This window comes from Nanorana parkeri, unplaced genomic scaffold (assembly GCF_000935625.1).
Source record: "Nanorana parkeri isolate BGI_ZX_2015 unplaced genomic scaffold, ASM93562v1 scaffold1530, whole genome shotgun sequence".
Taxonomy (NCBI): domain Eukaryota; kingdom Metazoa; phylum Chordata; class Amphibia; order Anura; family Dicroglossidae; genus Nanorana; species Nanorana parkeri.
In genome coordinates this window covers 130,587-136,488 of record NW_017307798.1, presented here as the reverse complement: position 1 = coordinate 136,488, position 5,902 = coordinate 130,587, and the positions used below count along the sequence as shown (strand labels likewise).

At 47.3% G+C, this 5,902-nt stretch overlaps 1 protein-coding gene across 1 annotated transcript in view; it reads left to right on the top strand.

Annotated features, from left to right (window-relative positions):
- The first annotated feature begins 381 nt into the window (after positions 1 to 381).
- Positions 382 to 5,902, top strand: part of GNG7 (G protein subunit gamma 7) — a 50,635-nt gene continuing 45,114 nt past the window's right edge. Inside the window, exon 1 of the mRNA XM_018570405.1 lies at positions 382 to 600. The gene's annotated coding sequence lies outside the window, so the exon portion shown is untranslated. The remainder of the gene's footprint in view (positions 601 to 5,902) is intronic.

Sequence of the window (5,902 nt, the reverse complement as noted above, 5' to 3'; positions counted from 1 at the left end):
ATGGCAACGCAAGTGCGTTTCACCACATTTCTGTCAATGTGCGCCAGACACACGCGAAAACATGCATTTTAAGAACGTTCATGAAACATGCCGGTTTGAATGTGGGCTAGAAAAAAAAAAATCAAGCCTGAAAAAGATGGCGAAAAAAAAATTTGCTTAAAAAATGAACACACTCAGGCTCAAATGTGTATAGAGAGCAAACGGTCTCCTAAGGTGTTGTTAGCTAATACACCCACATAAATAGCACAGTGCACCAAGCTGAATATGAACACACGTTTTATATCTCCTCTTGAATGCAGCTTGGCGTCGTAGAACATTATACACAGCAGTTCAGAATCATAGCTCGGCCACATAACCCTCGGTAACCATTTGTATCACCACACCATTACTTGGGAATGGATCGTGTCTCGTTCACAGACACGCGCTCCCTCCAGCATGCGGGCGCGCTCCCTGCATCCCCGGCACCGCGCGCCCCCGCCCCTCCTCTCTCATACTGCTACCAGAGAAGAGGCTGCTGATGCTGTGCATGAAACCCGCGGGTGAGAGGCCACGTGACTGGGGAAGAGGGCGGAGGGGACCCGGAATCACCCAGGCTGTATGGTAGGATGAGTGTTTGAATACGCAATGTCTTATGGTTCCAGTGTACGCTATCGGCACACACATTAGACTCGTTCGTATTTTCCACATACAGTGTGCTGGTAATACATGTACAGTACATAGCTGTGCCACCGGCGGATCTAATGACAGGTGAATGCTGTAGGCCTTGCACACATCTTTAAATGAATACAACAGGTTTGGCATTGCCGAGTTTCATTAATGAGGCTCCATTCACACATAGCGGTAGCGTTTTCTGTGTGTTACGAAACCGCACCAAACTTTAACATATGCTTGGATTCCGCACATTTGTGGTGATAACTATAGCCGGAACATGCAGAATCCGCCATAAAATCGTGCTTATACTATTTTGCGGCAAAAGTGTGAACATTGCACACTAAATTGTATGTTTTTTTAATGTTTAGAGCTGTTCTGCGCATATTCGTACGGCCGAATACGCGCGGAAAACTGCTCGTGTGAATGGAGCCTAAAGGCCCTGGGTATATGAGCAGCAAGATAGCGGAGCGATTTTCAGTTAGCTTGCAGAACTGTGTTCCTGGGATCACTTCTGATGGGAATATAACTTGTTTGGAGTTTGCATGCAGAATTATCACCTGTGTTTTTCGTTTTAATGTTGAAGCCATTGGAAATGGAGCCTGTTTCCTTTTATGCTGCTTACCCATTTCCCAACAGATATCTGCAAGTGTCAAATATGGACTCGGATCAGCTTTTCTCAACCTTTGTACCCCAAGGGACCCTTGAAATCATTTTCAGGTCTCAAGGGGCCCTGCTAAAATTAATACAATGGTGGCTAATTAAAACAACGCCCCCGCATTGGTGGTCAGAGGAAAGAATGTTCCCCCACCCCTGCATTGGTGGTCAGTGGTAAGAATGCTGCCCCACCCTTGCATTGGTGGTCAGTGGTAAAAATGCCCCCATCCTTTACATTGGTAATCAGTGGTAAGAATGCCCCCCCTTCCATTGGTGGTCAGTGGTAAGAATGCCCACCCCATTTGCATTGGCGATCAGTGGTAAGAATGCCCACCCCCTTTGCATTAGCGGTCAGTGGTAAGGATGCCCATCCTCTTGCATTGACCGTTAGTGGTAAGGATGCCCACCCTCTTGCATTGGGCGTCAGTGGTAAGGATGCCCACCCCTTGAATAGGTTGAACAGTATCGGACCCAGCACAGATCCTTGAGGCACACCGCTCATTACACTAGCCCAGTCCGAAAAGGTGCCATTTACAGATACTCTCTGGACGCGTTCCCGTAGCCAGTTCTCTATCCATGTACACACCACTTCCATCTATGGCCATAGCTCTCAGCTTGTGTAGTAAGTGCTTGTGTGGCACAGTATCAAATGCCTTTGAGAAATCCAGATATACCACATCTACCGGCCTCCCTCCATCCATATCTCTACTTACCCCCTCAAAAGTTAGCAAGTTAGTCAGGCAGGAACGGTCTTTCCTGAACCCTTGCTGATTGTCATTAACTATGCCCTTATCCTTAACAAATTTTGCCAAATAGTCCTTAATTATACCTTCTAACAGTTTACAAACTACCGATGTTAGACTGACCGGCCTATAGTTCCCTGGTTGGCATCTAGCCCCCTTTTTGAATATTGGAACTACCGAAGCCCTCCGCCAATCACATGGTACCCTACCAGTCACTAAGGATTCCTTAAAAATTAGGAATAATGGTCTTGTTATAACCTGGCTTAGTTCCCTAAGTACCTTGGGGTGAAGGTTATCTGGTCCAACTGCTTTATTTGCATTGAGCATTTTAAGTCTTTGTTCTATTCCGCTTTCCGTCAACCATTGTGGTATATTATCGGTTGAACTATGTGTTTTATCACGTACGTCGAACCCGTTTCCCTCCTGAGTGTATACTGAGGAGAAAAAATTGTTCAGCGCCTCGGCCCTCTCCTTGTCACTTGTGAGTAACTTCCCGTTTTCGTCCTTTATTGGGCCTATCTGCTCCTTTCTTACCTTTTTACTGTTAATATATTGGTAGAATTTTTTTTATTTTTTTTTACTATCTGTGGCGATATGCTTTTCGCATTCTATTTTAGCTTCCCGGATTACTAGTTTGCATTTTTTGTTACATTCCTTGTATTTAAGGAACGCCAATGCCGTCCCTTCCATCTTATATTTTATAAATGCCATTCTCTTTGCCTTAACATGTAGTTTTACAGTTTTATTTAGCCATATCGGTTTAGTCTTTGATCTTTTGTTTTTGTTACCCAATGGTATACACTTTGAAATGGCAATATGTAATGTGTTCCTGAAGCAGTCCCACATTTGGTCTGAGTTTAGGTTGTGAAATGAGTTATCCCATTTTATTTCCCCCACTAGTTTGAGCAACTTATCGAAGTTGGCCGTTCTGAAATTAAGGGTTCTTGTCCGTTCTGCACCTCTTTCCTTTCCTGTATTTAATATTGAAAGTAATCACATTGCGATCACTACTACCCAGTGTCTCCCCAATTACAATATCCTCAATTAATTCCCCATTATTAGTAATTATTAAATCTAGGATGGCATTTTTCCTAGTTGGAACCTCCATCATCTGTTCCAAGAAATTGTCTCGCAACAGGTTCAGAAATCGGCCCGCCTTTGTCGAACCTGAGGTACTATTAGCCCAATTGATGTCCGGGTAATTGAAGTCGCCCATCACGACTACATTGCCCTCCCTCCCAGCTATGTCTATTTGGGAGTGTAGATATGCTTCCCCCTCCTCCCCTATATTTGGAGGCTTATAGCAAATACCCACAATAAGTTTACGGCTAGGGTCCGCCATATCTAGCTCTAGCCATAAGGTTTCCACATCTTCTCCAATGTTTGACGTGATATCGTCCCTTATATGCATATTTATCTTGTTAAGCTCCCTCAACTCGCGCTGTCTGTCTGGAGTGGCTCTTGGCACCGGTAGTATCTCTGAGAAAACTACCGTGGAGGTCCTTTCCATTTGCATTGGGCATCAGTGGTAAGTGTGCCCACCCCCTTTGCATTGGTGGTAATTATGCCCACCCCTTGCATTGGTGGTCAGTGGTAAAAATGCACCCCTTGCATTGGTGGTCAGTGGTAAAAATGCCCACCCCCTTTGCATTGGCGGTCAGTGGTAAGTATGCCCACTCCCTTTGCATTGGTGGTAAGAATGCCCACCCCCCTTGCAATGGTGGTCAGTGGTAAGAATGCTTCCCCCTGCATTGGCGGTCAGTGGTAAGAATGCTCCCCCACTATCCTTGCATTGGCGGTCAATAGTAAGAAAGTCACCACACCGGTCCAGTGGTCAGTGGTAAGAATTCCCTCCCTTGCATTGGTGGTCAGTGTTAAGAATGCCCTCCCTTGCGTTGGTGGTCAGTGGTAAGAATGACCCCTTGCATTGGTGGGTAGTAGTAAGAATGTCCCCCCTTTCATTGGTAGCAAGAATGCCCCCCCACCCTTGCAGTGGTTGTCAGTGGTAAGAATGCCCTCCCCCTTGCATTGGGGGTCAGTGGTAACAAAGCCCTCCCCCTTGCATTGGCAGTCAGTGGTAAGAATGCCCCCCCTTGCATTGGGGGTCAGTGGTAACAAAGCCCTCCCCCTTGCATTGGCAGTCAGTGGTAAGAATGCCCCCCCTTGCATTGGCAGTCAGTGGTAAGAATGCCCCCCTTGGATTGGCAGGCAGTGGTAAGAATGCCCCCCCTTGCATTGGCAGTCTGTCAGACGTCCCAGGGAGCTAGTAGTGAGATGAGGAACCCACTGCCAGTAAGCAGGTGACAGTCCAGAAACGCGGTACAAGTTTAGGGATAATCCAAGAGGGGTAGTCAATGTCCAATCCGGGTCGATGCAAGCAGCAGAGGTTCAAAGGCTCCTTGTATTGGGGGTCAATGGTAAGAATGCCCTCCCTTGCATTTGTGGTCAGTGTTAAGCAGGGGTCTCAAAGTACCGGCCTGCAGACCAACTCCGGCCCGCAGCCAGGTGACAAGTCGGGCACACGGTCACAGACCGCGTGCCTGACCTGCGGGAGCAGGTACACGGTTTGCATCTATGTCAGATGCAGACCGCAGAGCTGCTCCTGTCAGCTCAGGTCAAAGATCTGACAGTTCTGAGCTTCGGCAGAACGATGATTAGTAAGGTCTGCATTAGACCTTACTAATCACCAGTAGATCACCAGGGAATGATGTGCCCTGCAAAAATGAAAGCAGATGAGGGGGGAAATTTTTATTTTCATTCACACCATTATTTCATGTGGGATTAGGGATTCCTGTGTCACAAACTTGCGTTTTCCTGCACAGGAATCCCTAATCTGGTGTTTACATGCAGCAACTGTCACCCATTCAAGGTAATGATCAAGTGACAGCTGCCACATGTACACGCCTGCATACCGCTCAGTAGTAAGAATGCCCCCCTCCCCACCCTTGCATTGGTGGCCAATGGTAAGAATGTCCCCCCTTTGCATTGGTGGCATTTGCTAAGAATGTCCACCCTTTGCATTGGAGGCAATCTAAGAATGTCCCCCCTTTGCATTGGTGGCCAGTGGTAAGAATGCCCCTTCGGTGGTGCGGAATTCCCATCGCCCGACTGCATGTCCTGGGCTCTGGGCTGGTAGGTTTTGTTTTGTTTTTTTTTCACATTTAGCCCTGCTTCGGGCAAGCAGGGCTAAATGTACAGCAGAGAGCCGCTGCACTTTTTATACAAGTGATCTGATCAGATCACTTGTACCAGACTAATTGTCTGTCCCCTCCCTTCCCGCCTTGGTTTTCAGGGTCCCCCGCTCTTCTAGTGGGGAACGGGGCCATGGTTTTCAGGGTCCACCGCTCTTCTGGGGGAACCGAGGCTTGTGAGCCCCTATGTGATAAGAATTAGGGATGTCCCGATACCGATGCTAGCATCGGAATCGGGCCCGATACAGGGCATTTTGACAAGTACTTGTACTTGTCAAAATGCGCTGAAGCTTGCGATTTTTTTTAAAAAACTTACTGGGAGAGCAACGGCAAGTCGGCCCTGGTCCTGTGGGAGGAGCTCTCTGCCGGCGCTGGTCCTGTTCTGTCGACACTGAGAACTCATCGAGCGCACGTACCTCTGACGTCGCATCCGGGTACTGCCAGTAGGTCACTGCCAGTAGCTCACCGAGCCTTACATCCCCACACAGCGCCTGCAGCTCCTGTCCAGTTCAACTACCATGCACTGCGCTTGCATGCCCTTCTCGTTGAGTTTGCGATCTATACACTGCGCTTGCGCTGTCCATTTCAACTATTAAAATAAATACATAAATAAATAAACTTATATATTCAATAAATAAACCTCTTTAAAAATAAATAAATACG